Source organism: Anolis sagrei, chromosome 4, assembly GCF_037176765.1.
Source record: "Anolis sagrei isolate rAnoSag1 chromosome 4, rAnoSag1.mat, whole genome shotgun sequence".
Taxonomy (NCBI): Eukaryota; Metazoa; Chordata; class Lepidosauria; order Squamata; family Dactyloidae; genus Anolis; species Anolis sagrei.
In genome coordinates this window covers 121,129,872-121,142,021 of record NC_090024.1, presented here as the reverse complement: position 1 = coordinate 121,142,021, position 12,150 = coordinate 121,129,872, and the positions used below count along the sequence as shown (strand labels likewise).

General features: G+C 42.3%; 1 protein-coding gene across 2 annotated transcripts in view; it reads left to right on the top strand.

Moving 5' to 3' along the window:
• Positions 1–12,150, top strand: part of HMCN1 (hemicentin 1) — a 379,978-nt gene that overhangs the window by 44,779 nt on the left and 323,049 nt on the right. The window lies entirely within an intron of this gene.

Below are 12,150 nucleotides of genomic sequence, written 5' to 3'. Positions count from 1 at the left end.
CGAATTACAAAATTAACGAACGAAACCGCCCAGCCCTAGTATTTAGCCCAAAAGCAGACTAGCAGCCAGTGGAGCTGCCGTAGCATAGGCGTTGTCAGTTCGCTATACAGCGTTCCAGTTAGTAACCTGGCTGCTGGTCTCTGGACTAGTTGAAGCTTCCAAACGATCTTCAAAGGCAGCCTCACATAGAGAGTATTTGCAGTAGTCCATACAGCAGGTAACTAAGACATGGACTACCATGGCCAGACATGGACTATCATGGCCATCTCAAAGTATACGGGTAGCTATACTTTTGTCAAGTCACAGTTCTCTCTTGTCAAGTCACAGTTGTAATGGGACTTAGTTATGCTTTAGTTATTGCAAGAATGACTTGCTGGTAGTGAACTATTTTTGACTCATTATGTAAATAATAGGGCTGGGCGGTTTCGTTTCGTAATTTCGTAATTTGTTAAAAATTCGTTATTTTTTTTACAACGAAGCGAAAATGAACCATTCAGGAGCAACTAAAAAATGAAACGAATTTTTAAATTCGTTTCGTAATTGTTTTGAATTCGTTTTGTATTAGTTTAGTTATCGTTTTGAAATTGTTTCGTTATTCTTTCCGCATGTCTGGGGCAAGTTTTATAGTTGTTGTTTGTTTAATCAGTGAAAAAAATATAATTATCACACCAACAGTCAACAACAGAGGGAGAGGGAAGCTTCAGAAGTTCCCCCTGTCCCATTTGGAGGTTTTTTAGCATATTGCGCGGTCGCGTCCGCCATTAACGAATCGATTCGTAATTGTTTTGTATTGTTTTGTAATTTATGAAATTTCGTAAATATCGAACTTTTTAAAAGAAAAATTTCGGAATTCTTTTAAAAATCGAAACGCAAAAACCCCCAAAAAACTAATCGATTTTAGAAACAAATTTTTCCGTGGTCCAGCCCTAGTAAATACAGTGCAAGTAAGTAATATCCCGATTATCCCTACTAAATGGCAAATCTCTTAATTGCAGCACCCATATTTTTGTAGGTTCCAGAAAAGAAAAGTAGTAGCTAGGGTGCTCAAAAACCTAAAACTCCAGCTTTGCTATTTGAAGGGCTGTCTAGTAGGCCTGGGCGGTTTCGTTCGTTAATTTTGTAATTCGTTAATTATTCGTTATTTTTATTAATTACGAAACGATTACAAAACACATTTTCAAACCCGGAAGGGTTTAAAAATAACGAAACGGCATCCCCCATACTTTTAACGAGCTTCCGCCCGTTTCGGAAATGGGATGGAGGATGCTGGTGCCCTGGGAGGCTGGAGCCAATCAGCAAGCAAGCAGTGCACCGTGGCAGTGTCTGATTGGCCGGCAAGGCCTTTAAAAGCGGCTCCTCGTGGCCGCGGAGCTCATTTGTTGCGCGGAGGCGAGGGAGGAGAGAGGTCTGGGAGGGCTGCTTGTGCTTGCATTGGGTTGGCTTGGCTTGGCTTGGGTAGGAAAAAGACTTGCATTGGGTTGGCTTTGTTGGAAAAGACTCTTCTGTGTGTGCTCTCGTTTGCCCTGTCTCCTGCCTGTGATTGCTTCACATCAGGGCCAGTTTTTGGTTCATTTTCCATTTCTGAATATTTTTTAAAAATACTTGTGTTTTATTCTTAAAAAAATACAAAAAATATTCTAAAAAAAGAAAAGACTCTTCTGTTGGTTTGTGCTGTTTATAGAGCATTTTGTTTATAGAGCATTTAGCATTGTTTATATTTTTATTTTGTTTATAGAGCATTTAGCATTGCGCAATCGTTAAAATCGCATTTTAACGAATCGATTCGTTATTAATTTAATAATGAATCGATTTGTATTTAATAACGAAGTTTCGGAAGTCGTTTTGCACATGCGCAAATCGCGTTCGCCATATTAACGAATCGATTCGTTTTAACCTTGACGAATCGACCCCCGCACCAATAACGAAGCTTCGGAAGTGATTTGCGCTTGCGCGGGGGGTCTGCCATCTTAACGAATCGATTCGTAAATATTTACGAAATTTCGTAAATACCAAAACTTTTTTTGGGGAAAATTTTGTAATTATTTTAAATATCGAAACAAAAAAACACCCCAATTACAAATCGATTTTAGAAACAAATTTTTGCGTTGTTACCCAGGCCTACTGTCTAGTCCAAATATTAGTTTAATTATAAAAGACCTTAAGAAGAAGGGAGAGTAGTGGCACTGACACAGTCTGTCAGCAGCATCTATGTAGAGACTAAGGACCTCATCACATTTAGTTGCCTAATGCGGGTTACAGTAGGGAGATTTGCCAGGCATCATGGCAAAAAGATGGCACAGTGAGGGATTCTGTAGCCACACATCGCCCACAGCGCCACCTTCCCCATCACATGGGAAAAGTGTTGCTGCCCGGCTTCCCCCCACACTGTCCCTGTTGCTGGTAAAAGGACACAAGAAGCCCCCTGTGTTCTCCTTGGTCCATCGTAGGATGCTGAGAGCACTGTTTGGGGGTGGGGCCTCACTGAAAGTAGCTGTGCATCATGTGAAGGGATCCGTCAGGCTCTGTCCAGAAATTGTGCTCTCAATGCGCTACAACAGATCTGAAAGCCCATAGGATGAAGTTGTAAGAAGGCCTACAGGCACAACTGCCTCCCCATGATGATTTCACATGTAAGATGTGTGTAATTAAAGTCATAATTTTTAAATGTTTATTTGTTATAATCTTATATTATATTATCTATATCTATAAAAATGCTCTGTGCATAATGAGTACCTTAAAAACAAAAGAACCAATCAACAAAATCACACCAAATTTGGCAACAAAACATCTCACAACACAAGGAGTGACCATCACTGAAAAAATTATGATTTTGTCATTTGGGAGTTGTAGTTGCTGGGATTTATAGTTCACCTACAATCAAAGAGCATTCCGGACTCCATCAATGATGGAATTGAACCAAACTTGGAACACAGAACTCCCATGACCAATAGAAAATACTGGAAGGGTTTGGTAGACATTGACCTTGAGTTTGGGAGTTGTAGTTCACCTACATCCAGAGAGCACTGTGGACTCAAACAATGGCACCAATACTTCATATGCCCAAATATGAACACAGATGGAGTTTGGGGGAAATAGACCTTGACATTTGGGAGTTGTAGTTACTGGGATTTATAGTTCACTTACAATCAAAGAGCATTCTGAACCCTACCAACACAGAATTGGGGCAAACTTCCCACACAGAACCCCCATGAACAACAGAAAATACTTAAGGCCATCCAGTCTAACTCCCTTCATGACAACAAGAAAATGTAATCAAAGCTCTCCCAACAAAGAGCCATCCAGCCATAGATATAGATAGTAGGCCTGGGCGGTTTCGTTCGTTAATTTTGTAATTCGTTAAATATTCGTTAATTTTAGCAATTACAAAACGATTACAAAACTTTTTTTTAAACCCGGAAGTGTTTTTAAATATCTAAACGGCAGGCGCCAAAAAATTTTGTATTTCCGTCCATTTCGGAAATACGTAAGATGGCCGCCTGCCGATGCTTGCTGGGAGCTCTCCTCTCTCGGCGCCGGCTGAGCAAGCGAGCGAGAGGGCGAGCGAGAGGGGCGAGCGAGCGGCGAGCATGCTGGATGGATGGACTGAGGGTGAGCTTTTACTTTTCCTTGGAAGGGAGTTTGTCCTGGGATCAGAAGCCGTTCAGTCCCAAGTCAGGGGAGGTGGAGAGGGGGCTGGAGGAGGATTTGGGACGCTTTCCGTCTCTCCTAAGCATAGAGGGGCGAGCGAGCGGCGAGCTAGAGGGGCGAGCGAGTGGCGAGCGAGAGGGCCCGCCAGAGTGAGTGCCTGCCTTCCCTCCTTAATAATAATTTTAATTTCTCCTCCCTATTCTACTAAATTAATAATTAAATTAAAAAAAATATTTTAAAAATATTGAAAAAAAAGGGCGCCATCTTTACAAAATGTTTTGTAAATATTTACGAAATTTCGTAAATACCAAACTTTTTTTAGGGGAAAATTTTGTAATTATTTTAAATATCGAAACAAAAAAAAACCCCAATTACAAATCGATTTTAGAAACAAATTTTTGCGTTGTTACCCAGGCCTAATAGATAGATATATATGATTCACACACACACACACAGATATAGTAACATAGATTTGAAAGGGACCCCTAAAGAAGGACAATGATATGTTGCATGTTCCAGAGTAGGCAAACCAGACAATCACCACATTAACACTGACAAAGAAACAGCAAGAAATACTGTTTACCCACAAGCATAAAGACATTACATATATTAGAAATCAACACTTTCTAATTATTTTATTTTCCAGATCAGCAGAATGGGCCACAGCAACGCGTGGCAGGGGATGGCTAGTATTATATAAAACAAAGCAGTGCAAACAAAATTTAAACCTATCTTTTCTTTTTTGTGTCTCTTTTTCAGTTATATGTTTCCTTTGGGAGAGGGTTTCTTTTTAAAAGCCCAGAGGAAGAAATTCAAAAGGAAGTGCATTGAAACAGGCAAGATAATGATGAGTGGTTGTTAGACCTAAAATGATAGTTCGTGGATATAAAAAAGTGTGAGAAAATCAGGTGTGAGAATGATGGTAAATATTGCTATAGGTAGCATCAAAACCATGATCAGTGAATAACCAGCTTCCTTGAATTCTAGAGCAGCATGAGTATAAATTGGAAATAGTAACAAAAAGGAAACAGAAGTGTAAATTAGTAAAAGGGTGATACTGTAGCATTTATAGCAGGTGTCCTCAAACTAAGGCTCCAAGGTCATTTACCTGGCCCTTGCTCAGGGTCAACCTAAGTCTGAACCAACTTGAAAGCACACAACAACAACAATCTTCTATGAATTGTCGAAGGCTTTCATGGCTGGAATCACTAGGTTCTTGTGGGGTTTTTCGGGCTATAGAGCCATGTTCTAGAGGCATTTCTCCTGACGTTTCGCCTGCATCTATGGCAAGCATCCTCAGAGGTAGTGAGAAGATTACAGAGGTAATCTTCTATGAACTGCCGCGAGCTCTAAGATCTTCTGGGGAGGCCCTCCTCTCGGTCCCACTACCGTCTCAAGCACGGTTGGTGGGGGCGAGAGAGAGGGCCTTCTCAGTGGTGGCCCCCTGTCTCTGGAACGCCCTTCCAAAGGAAATACGACAGCCCCCCTCCCTCCCCTCCTTTCGGAAGAGCTTGAAGACCTGGTGGTTTCAACAAACCTTTGAAAATGACCAGTTCTAACTCAGCCCACACATTGCCTAATATGGCCTTATTCTTCCTACCAGTTACACCGATTCTTTTCTTCTAATCGGCCCCGGAATGAACAGCCACAGACCCGTACCTAATATTATTGTTGCCTGCCATAGCATTGCACTTAATTCCCGGGGGCCCTAGAATTTTTGGGCTTGCACAAATCTTGGCCCGGCCTTTTACATTTTTAATTGCCTTGAACAGGGAGGATTACTTTTAATATAGTTGTGTGAGATTCCAAATTCTCACACAACTAGCACCTGACCAAGAAACACAACATATTGGGGAAGACCAGAATGGCTTAGATACTGATCAGTGGCTCATCCTTGATCAGTGTGCAGGGGATAGCCCTGACTGGGACAACACTTCACAACATTCACACTTGCACAATCGTGCAGGGGTACCATCCCCAACCATAGACCAGGAGCAACAGGAACACATAAAGGAGAACCATAGGCTCTTGGACGAATCTCAATGGATTGTCCTTGACGAATGCACCGGGGATGTCGAGGAGGAGGACAACACTTTTCACCTACACAATTCACACCAACAGGATCACTTTTCTGGAGACCTACACACTACATTGCACAAAAGGGGCCCTGTCATTCCTGAAAGTAAACAGGTCTTGGTAGTAGGCGACTCCCTCCTTAGGGGAACGGAAGCTGTCATTTCCAGACCAGATGGGATGGCTCGAGAAATATGCTGCCTACCGGGGGCAAAAATACACCATATCACTCAGAGGCTCACCAGGCTCCTCAAGCCCTATCACCGTCCTCCCCTCATGTTGATTCATGTAGGAACCAATGATACTGCAAGGCATACGTTTCAAAAGATCACAAATGATTTTCGAGCTCTAGGAGCAATGCTAAAAGAATGTAATGTACAGGTGGTCTTTTCATCCCTCCTCCCTGTTGTAAGACACGGACCCACAAGAGCCAGAAAAATAGTACAGGTCAATGACTGGCTTAGAAAATGGTGTCAGGAGGAACGCTTTGGCTTCCTCGACCATGGCCTGCTATTCCAGGAGGATGGCCTACTGGCAAGGGATGGGGTGCATCTCACACAAGTAGGAAAACACCTTTTTGCTCACAGACTCGCAAACCTCATTAGACGCACTTTAAACTAGGTCCACCGGGGGAGGGGGACAACAGCCTTGCGAACACTACTTTACTCATAATGTCTGGGAATTGCCAGAAGGCTAAACGGAGGGCTGCACAAACACAACAAGGACCAAGTACCAAAAGCACAATAATCCCAATTAAACAGCTCAAGGGAAGATCCCAGGGGCTCACATGTCTTTACACTAATGCACAGAGCATGGGAAATAAACAAGACGAACTCCAACTTCTAGCACTACACCACAAATATGATATCATAGCCATCACTGAAACCTGGTGGGATGACTCCTATCGCTGGAATGTAGATATCGAGGGGTATAACCTCTTTCACAGAAACCGAACAAAGGGGAGAGGAGGCGGAGTAGCCTTATATGTCAAAAACTCTTATGCTGCAGAAGAAATTCAAGACAGCAATCTGGGAAACCAGCTTGAAATCATCTGGATAAGAATCAAGGGAACTGGGACTCAAAAAGATGTCGTTGTAGGCGTCTACTACAGACCCCCAAGCCAGGAGGAAGATCTTGATGAAGTCTTCTGCCAACAGTTGACCAAACAGGCACAGAAAAGAGATGTAGTAGTCATGGGCGATTTCAACTATCCCGATATTTGCTGGAAAACAAACTCGGCCAAGAGTACAAGGTCCAACAAATTCCTCGCTTGCCTTGCAGACAATTTCATGGTCCAGAAGGTAGAAGAGGCAACAAGGGGGTTGGCTACTCTTGATCTCATCCTAACAAATGCGGAGGACCTGATCGATGCGGTCGAAGTGGTAGGATCCTTAGGGGCAAGTGACCATGTGATCCTGCAATTTGAGGTACAAAGGAAGGCCGAAACTAAGACAAGTCAAACCCGCATTTTGGACTTTAGGAGAGCTGATTTCCAAAAAATGAAGGAAACGCTGAGCAGCATTCCGTGGACACAGATACTAAAAGACAAGGGAGTTACGGATGGATGGGAATTTCTCAAGAGTGAAATACTCAAGACGCAATTGCAAACCGTGCCAACAAAGAGAAAAAATAGGACAAGTGCAAAGAAGCCAGAATGGATGTCCAAAGAACTTCTAACTGTGCTAAGACACAAAAGAGACATGCACAAGAAGTGGAAAAAGGGAGAAATCACCAAAGAAGAATTCAAACAAATAGCCAACACCTGTAGAGAAAAGGTCCGCAAAGCTAAAGCAAAAAACGAGCTCAGACTTGCCAGGGACATTAAAAACAATAAAAAGGGCTTCTATTCTTATGTCAGTAGAAAAAGGAAAAACAAGGAGGCGATAGGACCTCTTCGAGGAGAAGATGCGGCAATGCTGACAGGGGACAGGGAAAAGGCAGAACTACTTAATGCCTTCTTTGCCTCGGTCTTCTCACAAAAAGAGAGTCTTCAACCTCAGCAAGATGGAGTGGATGAGGGATTGGAGGACATCCAACCCCAAATTGGGAAAGAAGTCGTCCAGGAATACCTGGCCGCTCTTAATGAGTTCAAGTCCCCAGGGCCAGATCAACTACACCCAAGAGTACTGAAGGAACTAGCGGAAGTCATTTCGGAACCATTGGCAACCATCTTTGAGAGTTCTTGAAGTACGGGAGAAGTTCCAGCAGATTGGAGGAGGGCCAATGTGGTCCCAACCTTCAAGAAGGGAAAAAAGGATGACCCAAACAACTACCGTCCGGTCAGCCTCACGTCGATACCGGGCAAGATTCTGGAAAAGATTGTTAAGGAAGCGGTCTGCAAACACTTAGAAACAAATGCAGTCATCGCTAATAGTCAACATGGATTTATCAAAAACAAGTCATGCCAGACTAATCTGATCTCTTTTTTTGATAGAGCTACAAGCTGGGTAGATGCGGGGAATGTCGTGGATGTAGCGTACCTGGATTTCAGTAAGGCCTTCGACAAGGTCCCCCATGACCTTCTGGCAAGGAAACTAGTCCAATGTGGGCTAGGCAAAACTATGGTGAGGTGGATCTGTAATTGGTTAAATGGGTGAACCCAGAGGGTGCTCACCAATGCTTCCTCTTCATCCTGGAAAGAAGTGACAAGTGGAGTGCCGCAGGGTTCCGTCCTGGGCCCGGTCCTGTTCAACATCTTTATTAATGACTTAGATGAAGGGCTAGAAGGCATGATCATCAAGTTTGCAGACGACACCAAATTGGGAGGGATAGCCAATAGTCCAGAGGACAGGAGCAGGATTCAAAACTATCTTGACAGATTAGAGAGATGGGCCAAAACTAACAAAATGAAGTTCAACAGTGACAAATGCAAGATACTCCACTTTGGCCTGAAAAACGAAATGCAAAGATACAGAATGGGGGAGGCCTGGCTCGAGAGCAGTACGTGTGAAAAAGATCTTGGAGTCCTCGTGGACAACAAGTTAAACATGAGCCAACAATGTGATGTGGCAGCAAAAAAAGCCAATGGGATTTTGGCCTGCATCAATAGGAGCATAGTGTCTAGATCTAAGGAAGTAATGCTACCCCTCTATTCTGCTTTGGTTAGACCACATCTGGAATACTGTGTCCAATTCTGGGCACCACAATTCAAGAGAGATATTGACAAGCTGGAATGTGTCCAGAGGAGGGCGACTAAAATGATCAAGGGTGTGGAGAACAAGCCCTATGAGGAGCGGCTTAGGGAACTGGGCATGTTTAGCCTTCAGAAGAGAAGGCTGAGAGGAGATATGATAGCCATGTATACATATGTGAGAGGAAGCCACAGGGAGGAGGGAGCAAGCTTGTTTTCTGCTTCCTTGGAGACTAGGATGCGGAACAATGGCTTCAAACTACAAGAGAGGAGATTCCATCTGAACATTAGGAAGAACTTCCTGACTGTGAGAGCCGTTCAGCAGTGGAACTCTCTGCCCCGGAGTGTGGTGGAGGCTCCTTCTTTGGAAGCTTTTAAACAGAGGCTGGATGGCCATTTGTCAGGGGTGATTTGAATGCAATATTCCTGCTTCTTGGCAGGGGGTTGGACTGGATGGCCCATGAGGTCTCTTCCAACTCTTTGATTCAATGATTCTATGATTCTATAAATAAAGTTATTATTATTATTATTATTATTATTATTATTATTATTATTATTATCTCATCAGCCAAAAGCAGGCCCACACTTCCCATTGAAATATTAACAAGCTTATAGTATTTTATATTATATTATTATTTTTCATTTTAATTATTGTATTGTTTTAAGTGTTTTTGGTGCTACAAATAAGATATGTGCAGTGTGTATAGGAATTCATTCATGTTTTTTTTTTTTCAAATTATAATCCAGCCCTCCAACAGTTTGGATGGCTGTGACCTGGCCCTCTGTTTAAAAAGTTTGAGGACCCCTGATTTATAGTATTGCAATGTGCTATTTTGGTTGTACAAGCCAGCCACTGACTTGGTGAGTGTGTTTTGTTGGTCAGTTCTTGACTTTTATCAGTGCTTCAGATACACAAACACCAGACTAGTATGACCTTGTTTTACTGGCTGTGGTCATGGATAATTGTGAAGTTTTTAGGAATGCTGAGGAAAGAGAAGAGGAAAACATAGATTTGCTGAGGTGTATATCCTTTGAGATGAGGCTTTAATGGACTGTCAAGGCCAAAGAAGAGTTGGCAGAGCTTTTGCTGTGATATTTCTCCCAGTAAAGCAACAAATTTGTTATGCCTCTGCTGCTTAGATACAATCTCTCGGGAAACTGGTGGGTTTTCGTGGCATTTTCTACACAGCATGATGGAAATGATCTAAGCAGCTAAAAATGTGCTGCAGAGTTATGTAGGTTTTTAAAGATGTGGTCTGTTGTTCAGAAACATTAAAGACCTTTCAAAGAAACAAGTGTTCATTTATACATGTGAAGACTGATAAATGTAGTGGGGCCCATAATGATAATAAAATGTTTCTGAACATATCTTGTAAGCTTGGGCGGTTTCGTTCGTTAATTTCGTAATTCGTTATTAATTCGTATTTAAATTAGCTTACGATCCAATATTGAGCCATGCAGGACTAATGTGAGGAGTAATTAAAAATCGAAACAATTTTTCCAATTTATTTTGCATTGTTTCGTAATTGTTTCGTAATTGGTTCAAAATTGTTTCATAATCGTTTTGTAATTGTTTCGTAATTATTTCCGTATGTCTGGTGCAAGTTTTATAGTTGTTGTTTGTTTTATCAGTGATAAAAAAAAATTATCACACCAACAGTCAACAACAGACGGAGAGGAAAGCTTCAGAAGTTCCCCCTGTCCCATTTGGAGGGTTTTTTAGCATATTGCGCAATCGCGTCCCATCTCGGAATCTGAGATCATCTGGGGAGGCCCTGCTCACGACCCCACCGCTATCACAAGTGAGGCTGGTGGGGACGAGGAGCAGGGCCTTCTCAGTGGTGGCCCCCCATCTGTGGAACTCACTCCCGGGGGAAATCAGGGCTTCAACTTCCCTCCTTGCCTTCAGGAGGAAGGTAAAGACCTGGCTCTGGGACCAGGCCTTTGGGCACCCTGACAATTAGACATGGAACCAGAATGATAGGACCAACAATGTGTGGAAAGTAGAACCTAACTATGAGTCGGTTAAACACTGACCAGCAATGAGGTTTGTATTGTTTTTATTGTTTTAATTGTTTTTACGGGTTTATGGCTATTCCTGCCGATAATATTGATCTTTTACGTTAATTGTTATCAGTGTTATAATTACTGTTGTTACTGATGTTATGTTTTTGATATTATGTTTTTGTAATACAGGCATCGAATTGTGCCTTGTGTGTGTAAGCCGCCCTGAGTCCCCACGGGTGAGAAGGGCGGGGTATAAGCAACCGCAATAAATAAATAAATAAATAATTAACGAATCGATTCGTAATTTTACAAAATTTCGTATATTTCGAACATTTTTAAAGGAAAATTTCGGAATTCTTTAAAAAAACGAAACGCAAGGCCCCCCCTAAAAACGAAACGAGTTTAGAACCAAATTTTTCCGTAGTTACCCAAGCCTAGTATCTTGTCTTTTAACTAGAATGTTACCCATTCAGCATCCATCCACCGTGCAGAGACATCTCTATTATTTGGCAAAGTGAAACAGCATATGTAGGCAAGAGATGCTGAAAGGTGAACAGTTGTACCCTACCAGATGTTCCTCCTGCATTCTTCAAATGTTTCCCTTTCTTAGAATACAGAATTATTTATTTATTTATTTACTGCATTTCTATACCGCCCTTCTCAGCCCTTCAGGGTGACTCAGAGCGATTCACAACAACAATACAATACATAAAACATGATAAAAACAGTGAAAACAGTTTAAGAATAGCAATTGTAACAATCAATAAACCAACATCTCATATCGTCTCATAGTTGAAATCTAGATCCAGTCTCATCATCCAATTGTTCCATATTTCTATATTAGTTACACTGCCTATTCAAACGCCTGCTCAAACAGCCAGGTCTTCAATTTCCTCCAAAATGCTAACAGGGAGGGGGCCGATCTAATTTCTGTAGGAAGGGCGTTCCACAGACAAGGGGCCAACACAGAGAAGGCCCTGTCTCTCATCCCCGCCAACTGTACTTGTGATGCATGCGGGACCGAGAGCCAGGCCTCCCCAGACAATCTTAACATCCTAGCTGGTTCATCAAGTTTGCAGACGACACCAAATTGGGAGGGATAGCCAATACTCCAGAGGACAGGAGCAGGATTCAAAACGATCTTGACAGATTAGAGAGATGGGCCAAAACTAACAAAATGAAGTTCAACAGTGACAAATGCAAGATACTCCACTTTGGCAGAAAAAATGAAATGCAAAGATACAGAATGGGTGACGCCTGGCTCAAGAGCAGTACGTGTGAAAAAGACCTTG